The following is a 12,657-nucleotide window of genomic DNA, read 5'->3' as shown; positions in this document are numbered from 1 at the left end:
GGGAGAGAGGGAGAGAAAGAGAATCCTCAAGCAGACTCCCCACTGATGTCAGAGCCTGGCTCCAGGCTCAATCCCAGGACCCTGAGATCATGACCCAAGTCAAAATCAGGAATCAGAGGCTTAACCAACTGAGCCAGGTGCCCCAGTACAGTGTTTTTTTGTTTGTTTGTTTGTTTTTTGTTTTTTTTTATCATGGCAAAATTTAGCATCTTAACCATTTTTAACTCTACAATTGATTAGTGTTAAGTTTATTCTCATTGCTGTGAAACAGATTTAAAATTTTTCTCATCTTGCAAATACGAAAATCTAAACCCACTGAAAAACAAGTCTCCTTTTTCCCCTATCCCTGGTCCTTAGTAACGAAAATTCTACTTTCTGTTTCAGTGAATTTAAATACTTTAGGGACCACAGATAATTAGAATCATGCAGTATTTGTACTTTTGTGACTAGCTTATTTCACTTAGCATAATGTCTTCACAGTCCATCCATGTTGTAGGATGTGACAGTATTTCCTTCTTTTTTTTTATAAGGCTAAATAATATTCTACTGCATGCATATACCACATGTTCTTTATCATTCATCCATTGATAGACATCTGGGTTGTTTCTACCTCTTGTCTATTGTGAACAGTGCTGCTATGAACATAAGTGAGCAAATATCTCTGTGAAAGCCTATTTCCAATTCTTTTGGATATATAACCAGAAGCGGGACTGCTGAATTATGCTGGATAATATGGTAATTCTATTTTTTATTTTTTGAGGAAACTTCATATTTTTGTCCACAGAGTTTTTATAGTTACACTAATAATGTGCAAGTGTTCTAATTTCTCCACATCCTTGACAACACTTATTATTTGTTTTATGTGTTTTTTTTTTGTTTTGTTTTTTGTTGTTTGTTTTGATTTTGGATAATAGCAGTCCTAATAGGAGTGAGGAGATATCACATGAAGGTTAGATTTGCATTTCCATTTGTCTATCATTTTTGGAGAGATGCCTATTTAAGTTCTTTGTCCATTTTATAAATCAGGTTATTTGATGTATTTTCTCATTGAGTTGTTAGAGTTCTTTTTATATTTTGTATGTTAATTCCTCATCTGATCTACAATTTGCAAATGTTTTCTGTCATGCTAGATGTTGCCTTTTCATTTTGTGTATTTTGATGCACAGAAGTTTTTAAGTTTGATGTAGTCCCACTTGTCTATTTTTGCTTTTATGTTGCCTATTATTTTGGTGTTATATCCAAGAAATCATGCCAAGTCTAATGTCATAAAGCTTTTCCCATGTGTTTTCTTCTAGGAGTTTCATCATTTTAGGTCTTATATTTAGGTTTTTAATCTCTTTTGAGCTCATTTGTATACATGTTGAAAGATAAGGATCTAACTTCATCTTACGCAGGTGGACAACTTGTTTCCCCACACCATTTGAAAAGAGCATCCTTTCTCCCTTGAGTGGTCTTGACACCTTGTGGAAGATCATTTGACTATATATATGAAGGTTTATTTCTGGACTGTCTATTGTATTCCATTAGTCAATGTGTCTTTACACCAATACCACATGATTTTGATTCCTTCAACTTTACAATATGTTTTGATATCAGGAAATGTGAGTTTCCCAATTTTGTTCTTCTTTTTCAAAATTGTTTTGGCTATTTGGTGTCCCTTCAAATTCCATATGAGTTTTAGGATGAGCATTTCAATTTTTGCAAAAAATGCCATTGAGATTGTGACAAGGATTGCATTGAATCTGTGGATCACTTTGGATAGTATGGACATCTTAACAATGTGAATCTTTGCAGTCTATGAACATAGGGTGTGTTTCCATTTATTTGTATCTTTTGTATTTGCTTTCATCAATGTTTTATAGTTTTCAGTATAGTATTCTTTGGTCAGGTGTGTTTTTATGTATTTTATAATAATAACCAAGGCTGTTGTAAATGGAATTGTTTTTCTTAATTTCTTAATTGATTGTTCATTGTTCATGAATGGAGACACAATTGATTTTTGTGGATCAAGTTTGCACCTACAATTTTGTGAATTCAACGATTAGTTTTAACAGTTTTCTTTTTGTATGTGGAGTCTTTAGGGTTTTCTTCGTATAAGACCATGTTGTCTGTGAACAGAGTAATTTTACTCCTTCCTATCTGATTTGGTTGACTTTTATTTCTTTTTCTTGTGCAATTGCTCTGGCTAGAACTTCCAATATTATGTTAAATAGAAGTGGCAAAAGTGGGCTTCCTTATCTTGTTCTTAATTTTAGATGGAAAGCTTTTGGTTTTCATCATTGAGTGTGATGCTAGCTGTGGGCTTTTATGTCCATTTATCTCCTCCCCATCTGAACCCTTGGAAACTATTTGTGTTAAGTTTTAAGAATTAGCATTTTCTTTTTTTTTTTTTTTAAGATTTTATTTATTTATTCATGAGAGACACAGAGACAGAGGCAGAGACACAGGCAGAGGGAGAAGCAGGCCCTATGCACGGAGTCTGACGTGGGACTCGATCCTGGGTCTCTAGGATCACTCTGGGCCCAAGGCGGTGCTAAACCGCTGAGCCACCCAGCTGCCCAAGAATTAGCATTTTCTTATAATCATTTTTATTTCTGTGGCATTGGTTGTAATGTGCCTTCTTTCCTTTCTGATACTAGTTATTTGAGTCTTCTCTTCCTTTTTCTTAATCTAGTTAAGGGCTTGCCAATTTTCTCAATATTTAAAAAAAAGCAACTTTTACTTTCATTGATTTTTTTTTCTGTTGTTTTTCTGTTTCCTATTTCATTAATCTCTGCTCTAATCTTTATTTTTTCCTTCCTTTCCCTAGATTTGGGTTAATTTGCCCTTTTCCTAGTTTCTTAAGTTGTAAAGTTACATTGTTGAGTTAAGATTTTTTTTTCTTTTTTAATATGGGCATTTACTGCTATAAACTTCCTTCTAAGCACCACTTTTGCTGAATCCCATAAGTTTTGGTCTGTTGTGTTTTCATTTTTATTTACCTCAATATATTTTCTAATTTCTCTGTGACTTCTTCTTTGAGCCATTTGTTTTTTAAGAGTCTTGTTTAATTTCCACATATTCGTAGATTTTCCAGTTTTCCTTATACAGTTTGTTTCTGGTTTCATTACACTGAGATCAGAAAAGACACTTTGTATGATTTTAATCTTCTTGAATTTGTTTAGACTTTTTTTTAGCATACTACTAAATGTATGCTCCATGTACAATGGAGAATGTAAAATGTTCCATGTACACTTGAGAAAAATATATATATTCTGCTATTTTGGGGTTGAGTGTGCTGTGTGTGTCTGCCTGTTACAATTACTGTGTAGTGTTCACATTCTCTATTTCCTTATTGATTTTCTTTTTTTTAAAGATTTTATTTATTTATTCATAGACACAGAGAGAGGGGCAGAGACACAGGCAGAGGGAGAGGGAGAAGCAGGTTCCATGCAGGAAGCCGGATGTGGGACTCGATCCCCGGTCTCCAGGATCAAACCCCAGGCTGCAGGCGGCACCAAACTGCTGCGCCACCAGGGCTGCCCTCCTTATTGATTTTCTATCTCATTCTGTTCATTATTGAAAGTGGGATTATTGAAATCTCTTACTATTATTGTGTTTCTATTTTTCTATTTTTCCCTTCAATTTGGCCAAAGTTTGCTTCATATATTTAGGAGCTCTGAAGTTTGGTTCACAAATATTTATCATTGTTATCTTCTTGGGCAATTGACCTTTTATCATTACATAATATGATTTGTCTCTTGTAGTAATTTTTAATTTAAAGCCTATTTTATTAGAAGATCCACTCTTGTTCTGTTTTGGTTACCATTTGCATGGGCTATCTTTTTCCATCATTTCTCTTTCAGTCTATGTGTGTTCTTAAATCAAAAGTGAGTCTCTTTTATACTTCCTATAGTTGGGTCCTGTTTTTTAACCCATTCTGTCAACCTATATATTTTGATTAAGGAATTTAATCCACTTAAACTAGAAGTAATTCCTGCTGGGGAAGGACTTACTATTGTCATTTTATTAATTGTTTTCCGAATATCTTGTAAAGAATATCTTGTAAAAAAAAAAAAATGGTGTTTTTTTTTTGTCCCTATCTTCCTCTCTTTCTGCCTTTCTTTGTGTTTTCCTGATATTCTGTAGTGATATGCTTTGATTTCTTGACCATCTTATTTTATGTAAATTCTACAGATATTTATTTTTGTAGTTACCATTGCAATTACATAACATATCTTAGAGCATTCTGTTTTAAGCTGATAAGAACTTAATTTCACTAACATATAAAAATTCTAGTCCTTTACAGCCCTATTCCCCACTTTATGTTGCTGATAGCATAAATTACATCTTTATATATGGTATGCCTATAACACAGATTTATAGTTTTGAGATGCTTTTGTAACCTAAATTGTATGCACCAATAGTACAGGGTATTATATTTGTTTACATATTTACCTTTCCTGGAGAACCTTATATTTTAGTATGGCTTTGTGTTGCTTTGTAATTGAGTACTCACAGAGGTATTCATATATTGTATTAACTTGGTGTCTCGGTGAAAGTGAAAGGGACTGCAACTTCCTGGTATGTCCTCCTGCTGATGTCTGAATCACCTTCATCTTTGCTCTGATCTACTTTCAGAAAGACTTCATCTTAATAAGAATGTAAGCTATTGTTCTCCTCTGCCTGGGGCCTTGCATTTACACCTTATTTTACTGTAAGAGTGAAAGAATGAACAATATATTTATTTTTAAATTTTAATTCCACTATAGTTAACATATCCTGTTATATTAGTTTTAGGTATACAAAATAGTGATTCAACAATTCTATACATTAGTCAGTGCTCATCATAATAAGTGTACTCTTAATCCTCTTCACCTATTTCCTCCCATTAATCTCCCTTCTGGTAACCATCAGTTGTTATCTGTAGTTAAGAGTCTGGGGGATTTTTGGTGTTGTTGTTTTGTTTTTTGTTTTTTTTTTAGTCTCTTTTTTCTTTCTTTGTTTGTTTTGTTAAATTCCACATAGGAGTGAAATCATTTGTCTTTCTCTGACTGATTTATTTCACTTAGCATTATACTCTCTAGCTCTATCCATGTTGTTGCAAGTGGTAAGATTTCATTCTTTTTTATGACTGAATAACATTCCATTGTATATATGTATATACCACATCTTTATGCATTTATCTATGGATGGCTGTGTGGGAAAGAATGAACAATAATTTAAACATTAAAATCAATGCAGAAAATACTTAAAATTTTAAATAAAGACAGCATCAAAATGTTCATTTTATTTTTAAGGTAAAATTCTGAGACCACAGACAGGTTATAGGGAATGAATGTTCAATGCAAGGAGGGAAAGTTACGTGGGACTTAGTTGTCACTAATTGAGTCTCATGTTAAGCTGGTCCCAACTACTTGAAACCAGAACAGATGTAATCATGATGTTCAAAACAATTGTGATGGGGGCTAGAGTGCAAAGGTAGAGAGGGTAGAGAAAAAAGATGCATTTACTGAAATAACCCCAGGGGTATACTTTGTCTTGCTTAATATGTGCAGACAGCATATGGTTAGGAGATAAGCAAGAAGGAAGCACATCTTAGACAAAAGAGTCAGAGAATGGAGAAATTTTTTTTTTTTTTTGTCTTTGTACTTTTTCACTCCAAAGGGAGAATGCAAATTTTGAAACCAAAAGCATCTTTTCTTTTGCAAAGAGCATCTACCATTTTGCAAGACAATTTGAAGACAGGTGGTTACTAAAGACGTAAAGAGTAAAATTTCAACTCTGTGTAAAAGCTATTGTGTGTTTAAATTGTCCCTAAATGGGGGGATAAGGCTAAATTTTCTGTCTTTAATCCTCCTTCAGCTGTTAGGCCTCTAGGCCTCCTCTCTCTTCAGATGTCTTTGTGTGTACCTGCATGGTATTCATATATTGTTGTTAACTTTGTGTCTCTGTGGGAGAGGAAGGGCCTGTAACATCCCAGCGTACCATCCTGCTGATGTCTGAATCACCTTCATCTTTGCTCAGATCTGCTCTCAGAAAGATACCGCCTTCTTAAGAATGGAAGCTTTTGCGCTCCTCTGCCCGAGGCCTTGCATTTAAACCTTATTTTGCTGTGGGAGTGAAAGGATGAAAAGCTTTTTTCTCTGAATAGTGGATTTCAGGCCTCTCTGAGGTGGTTGTGACTATTGAGCATCAGGGCAAGTGGGGGAGATCTCACTACACCTACTTTGCTTCTGCAAAAGCTGCCCTTGGGAGCATTGGTGAAGCAAAAAGGACTACTTACATGAGATAATATTTGATATTGAGATGATACTTCATAAACTGGCACAAGGAACCTTTATAGAGAAGAAATGTGGTCATTCACTACCACTTCTGAGGTTTGTTTTCAAAGCCTGAGGAAAACAAGCAATGGGTGTTTTCCAAGAGCTTCCTGGATAGTTCAATAGGAATGGAGGCACTCAAAACTGGCAGGCTCTTCAGCAGAGTAAATCATTTTCCCTAGAGTAAGATGGATGCCTCAAAAAATATTTTATGAACATATCCGTTCATTCCTTTATTCAACACATACTTACTGAGCTTGTAGTGTGTTATATGACATTGTTCTAGGCCCTTGGTTTCCAGAAGAAAACAAAGCTTTGTAGATAAAGCTGTGTCACCTGGGGATATGGAAGGAAAACATGTAGCTTTAGAATGTGTTCTTTAATTCAGATTGTAGAGAATATGAAAAATGTCTGAAAGGAACAAAGCTTAGTATATTAGGTTCTAAAAACTATTTTATCTGAGTGTATCAATTGGAAATTTTGCTTAACTGGCAATTGATTTTCCTAATAATTATGATTAAGTAACACAAGAATAAAAGTGCCCTGTAAGTCTTCAAAGAAAGTTAGATTTAACACAGAACCTGTGTTAGATGTATTTCTTAATTATTTGAAAATCTGTGCATCTCAATTAATCAGGCAATGTGATTAACTAGAGAAGGTTATTCCTTGGCCTAGTGAGGTAATAGTGAGTTTACTGCAATATGATTTCTCAAAGCCAGTAAGTCTGTAAGAATATCTAAGAGGGAGGAAGAGGCAAATATATTTTAGCTATTCATGGATTGATATAAAAGCCAATTATATGGAAAACTGAGACTAAAAAAAAAAAAATAGCAGACTGGTCTTATGCTATCCAGTACCAGGTTATGAAATTGCAGATAACAAAGACTCAGTGATCTGCTACCAAGGAATACCTCTACCTGGGTTTTATTTCTTCTGGTGAATTAACAAAGACAATTCTTCAAAAGACCCTCAGCTTGGAAGAAGAGAGTTTGGAAGAAGAGAACAAACAGATTGACATTGCCCTAGGCTGTCCAGATAACCAAATGGAACATTGAGCTCATTGGGTGGCAAGCCAATCAATGTTTGTTTTTTAGGTCAAAGTCCTAAAAATTTGCTGTGAGAGATGGGCCAACTTGGGACATACCAACAGAAGGTATTGGGGTTCGAATGGCCATGGCAATGTGCACAATGCTTTTTTGTCTCATAATTGCAGCATATGGCTCATAAGTCTTGGAAAGATACTGTGTATTGTTTCACTGTGTAGAGAAAGAATTCCTAATGACTGAGTCACTTGGACAGATTTCTTTATAAATAGGGTAAAAAGAACACTTGACAGGTAACAAGGAGTTTTAGGCCAAAGCACTTGGGGTAGAGGAATTAATAAACACAGGGAAGAAAACATTAGTGAAAGAAGTCACTGGTTTTTTTTTTTTAAGATTTTATTTATTTATTCATAAGAGACACAGAGACACAGGCAGAGGAAGAAGCAGGCTCCATGCAGGGAGCCCGATGCGGGACTCAATCCAGGGTCTCCAGGATCCCAACCTGGGCTGAAGGCAGTGCTAAACCACTGAGCCACCCAGGCTGCCAGAAAGAAGACACTTTTATTTATTTATTTATTTTTTAATTTTTATTTATTTATGATAGTCACAGAGAGAGAGAGAGGCAGAGACATAGGCAGAAGGAGAGGGAGAAGCAGGCTCCATGCACCGGAAGCCCGATGTGGGATTCGATCCCGGGTCTCCAGGATCGTGCCCTGGGCCAAAGGCAGGCGCCAAACCGCTGCGCCACCCAGGGATCCCAAAGAAGACACTTTTAATCAGAACAGTAAAGAGGGCTGCAGCTCAGAACATCTAGAGTGGGAAAAGAAAAATGAAGGGGCAGGAGAGAAAGAGGAGCAGCCCACCTACCTCACAGTAGAAACATATAACTGATTTAAAAAAGAGAAAGAGAGAGTACACTCTTGGTGTCTGGTACAGCATATAAGGAGCCTGGAAGTAATCACTCCATCCTAATAATTGGTAAAAATCTGATCAAATGGAAAATCAACAACAATTTTTGATCTATCAGAAAACTAAGATCACATGGCAAACCAGAGCCCCCCAAACTGGAGAGACAGATAGGTGGATACAGAGAATCACAACTTACCAGACTATTAACCCATGAGCAAAATCCTCTGTAAGAACCAGGGTTGGGGTAGAAAAACCAAAACTAGGGAAGCCTGGGTAGCTCAGCAGTTGAGCGTCTGCCCTTGGCTCAGGGCCTGATCCCAGAGTTCCGGGATCAAGACCCACATCAGGCTCCATGGAGCCTGTTTTTCCTCCCTCTGCCTATGTCTCGGCCTCTCTCTGTATCTCTCATGAATAAATAAATAAGCTCTTAAAAAATAAACCAAAACTATAATTGAATTGCTGGAGGCTAAGTGTGGGCAAGTCTGTGAGTTGAAAACTCCAGGGGGACCCAGTCATAGGGGGATGAATTTTATCTCCAGGAGCCTTACCAGGTTTTCACAACGAAGATGTGAGAAAAATCCCCTGTGCTTCTGACAAGGGGAGGGGAAAAGTAACTATTTTGAAATATGCCAGTGCATTCTGTTCTTTTTAACAAGGTCTGCTCTCATGAGAAACTATTTTTATCAGAAACTATTTTATCTTTGATGGAGCTAGCCTGGATTACACCGAGCATAGAGGATGGCTCTTCTGGAGGGTACCTGATTAGTGATTTTCATGGTTAATATTTTACTTCAGCATAGCTTAGCATTACCCTGGCCTATACATGTGCCATTTCTAATTGTTTGTATACAACAGTCCAGAGTTTTGTTTTTGGAAAGCCTGTGAAACTAAAAACAAGCTCAAAGGAAAGAGTACATGATCAGTCTGGTGTCTACATTGAACAAGAGGGAAGCGTGTCCTCCATGTATCTGCCGACTGTGAGATCCTGGCCTAGTGCTATCCTATATAACTTCTGGTAAGGATGGAAATGTTGTGTCTGCACTGTCCCATATGGTCGCTGCTAGCTACATGTACTATTCAGCACTTGAAAGGTGGCTAGTGCAATTAAGAAACTGAAGTTTAATTTTATGTAATCTTAATTAAACTATGTGTGGACAGCACAACTGTGGTCCATACTCTTTGCAAGCATATCCTGGACTTAGACTGGAAAAACCAAGAATTTCTGGAACCCGAAGAGGATGTTTCAGCAGTACTTCCACCCTTTAATATTTATTGTTTAAAATTAAATATTTATAACATGATTCTTGTGGGCATGGCCTAGCTCTTGGATTTCTTGAGACTGTAGGGTGAGGAAAATTTGATCAGTAATTTTATGCTTCAAAAGATAATTTAGCAAAAAAAATTAGTAAAAATGATGATTATTAAATATATATTCTATAATATTAAGACATAATCCCCTATACAAAATGTCTTGATTTGAAGTTTGACCTCAAAGCAAACACTAAGACGAACATTTGAGTGGAAGGGCCTTGTTTGATAGGTGAGCACAGTAGAGAAGCAGAGAAGTGAGAAAGGGAAGAGAGATAGCCAATAAAGAGTATTTTAATTAGTGAACCCTTTCTGTAGGCAACTGGAGCTAATCCTCTTGAGACCTTCTGGGAGACTGTACCAAGTATACTTTGTAATTGTTCACCAAGAGTTAAGGACACAGAAGTATTTATTAACCTACTCTCATTCCTGATTGAGGGTTGGTCCTGCAGAGGGTTGTGAGCATTCCAGTTTCCAATTCCTTTAGCTGGAGTTGCTCCTATCCCAGAAAAAGAAACTTAGTGAGAAGGAGAAAAAGAGGCTTGAGTGGGAAGTTCCCTGCATGGTCAAGTCTTCCTCCAGAGCTGCACTTGATCTCCAGGGTGAGCTAAGGGAATACCGTCAGTGCACCAAAGTATCTGCTTAAATGTTCAAGAATATCATAAAACTCTTCCTTGGTCCTGTTGCAGAATCTGGTCTGCATTATGCACAGATATTTAACAGAACTGGAGCAAAATACAAGATGTAAAGCTTTGTTTTCCTAATTATTTCAAGGTCTCAATGTCCAGTTAGCCTCAAAGTTTCCTATTCTCTTCCTAAGAGAGATGCAGTGTCTTTAGGTTGCCCTGGGATTTCTTCAACCACCTCAGTTCCCCTGGCTTGCAGGGCATGGTGCCTCATTTACATCTGCTCTTCCTGAATGGCCTTGCTCAGTCTCCCTTGTCCCATCAAAATGCCTGCTTTCTGGATCTTGTTATTGTGGGATTCTGATCTTATTTTTAAAATATTTTATTTAAATTCAATTTGCCAACATATGGTGTAACACCAGTGCTCATCTCATCATGTGCCCTCCTTAATGCCAGTCATCCAGTTACCCCATTGCCCCACCTCCCCATCTGCAACCCTTTGTTTCCCAGAGTTAGGAGTCTCTCATGGTTTGTATTCCTCTCTAATTTTCCCCCACTCAAATTCCCTCCTTTCCCTTTTGGTCCCTTTCACTATTTCTTATATTCCACATATGAGTGAAACCATATGATAGTTATCTTTCTCCAATTGACTTATTTCACTCAGCATAATACCCTCCAGTTCCTTCCACGACGATAAATGGTAAGTATTCATCTTTTCTGATGGCTGAATAATATTCCATTGTGTGTATACATATACATATGTGTGTGTCTGTGTGTATATATATATATATATATATATATATACACACACACAATCTTCTTTATCCGTTCATCTGTCGAAAGACATCCATCTTAGATGTGAGAAAAGTCATGATATGACTAAAATCACCCATAGTCAATTAACCAATTATATGCTTAAAAAAGATGAACTTTAACTCAAATAATCCAAACATAGAAAGATTTGTAAATGGCATATTTCCTCCCTTGGGACAAGTTAGCAGAGACACTGATTGGGGGGGCCTGGAATAGACATTGTTTCTTTCCTACTCATTATCATCTCTCTCTCCCCTGTCTTCCATGTTAAGAGTCAAGATTTCTTCAGATAGAAGCAGAGATTAGCAGGATCTCAGGAAAGGCAGGTTCCTACCCGAGCTTCCAGAGACAAATCATGATTGGTCTAGATTTTCACTTGTTCAGTACTAGCCACTCATCTTAGAGCACTTGCCATGTGACAAGTCCAAATTGAGATGTGCCATAAGTGTAAAATACACACTGGATTTCAAATATTTAATTAAAAAATGTAAAATAGTTTATTATTTTATATTGATTATATTCTTAAACAATAATACTTTGGATGTATTGGATTAAATAAAATGTATTATTGATATTTCTTTAATCTCTTTTTACTTTTTAATATGGCTTTCAGGCAATTTAAAATTATATTTGTGACTTATATTTTTGTAGAATAGTGTTGATCTAAATGAATTATGATTATCTCCCATGGACAGTAATTGGTCTAAGGGTGGCAATATGACCCAACTCTATCAGGATCTAAGAGTAAGTGTGTAGTGTGTAGTATGTAGATTCTGGGAAAGTGTTTGCTTTCCTGATATAAGGAATAGTCTTCATTAGCATGTCCTTTGCTTTTTTAATCTCTTTTCTTCCTCTTTTTTCTGGAACACAAGTAAGATGCCTGGTAGTCTGGCAGCTCTGTTGTGACTGTGAGGCAACAAATAAGCCACCATGTTTAAAGAATAAATGTAAATAATTCAGTGTGAAAGATATTAGATTTTGGATGACAATTGTGGATTATTTTAGACTGTGATTCTCCTGTCTTCTTTGTAAGATTCTTTATTTTATTTATTTATTCATGAGAGAGAGGCAGAAACAGAGGCAGAGGAAGAAGCAGATCTCTGCAGGGAGCCCGATGTGGGACTCGATCCTGGGACTCCAGAATCAGGCCCTGAGCCAAAGGCAGATGCTCAACTGCTGAGCCACCCAGGTGTCCATTCTTAGTAAGATTCTATTTGTTTAACTCTACACTTGAAGTTTCTGTTACATGCAGATAAATGTTCTCTGAAGGGTGGAGAGCCAGACTGACATTTTCTAGTTACACTCACCATCCTTCAGTTCCCAGTCTGGCTTTGAATGTGGATTTATTGAAGGCATTTGAAGGAGTTTTAATCTTATAAAATGGTCTTCATTTACCACTGGAGGGGCAGTTTACTGATTACCTCCACTCAAGTGTATGACTTTTCTTTCTAGGAACAATTAATTCCTTTTGTGTTTACTCCATGTGTGAAAAAAATCAAGGATGAGGATAGTCCTGAAACAATTTGTAATAGAAACTAACAGTTTACTATCCTGTCCAAATCTATATTTATAGGAGTAGTACATCCATCCCCCAGATGCTGCAAGCAGAAACTTTTAATAGCTTAGAGCTGCCCCTTTCTTCAGAGAACTTCCCTC

General features: G+C 36.5%; 1 long non-coding RNA gene across 2 annotated transcripts in view; it reads left to right on the top strand.

Annotated features, from left to right (window-relative positions):
* The window catches only part of LOC144298794 (uncharacterized), an 80,501-nt gene that overhangs the window by 1,074 nt on the left and 66,770 nt on the right, over positions 1-12,657 (top strand). The window lies entirely within an intron of this gene.

This window comes from Canis aureus, chromosome 26 (genome assembly GCF_053574225.1).
Source record: "Canis aureus isolate CA01 chromosome 26, VMU_Caureus_v.1.0, whole genome shotgun sequence".
In the NCBI taxonomy this organism is placed as follows: Eukaryota; Metazoa; Chordata; class Mammalia; order Carnivora; family Canidae; genus Canis; species Canis aureus.
The sequence above is the reverse complement of the archived record's forward strand: the minus strand, read 5'-3'. Positions and strand labels throughout refer to the sequence as shown.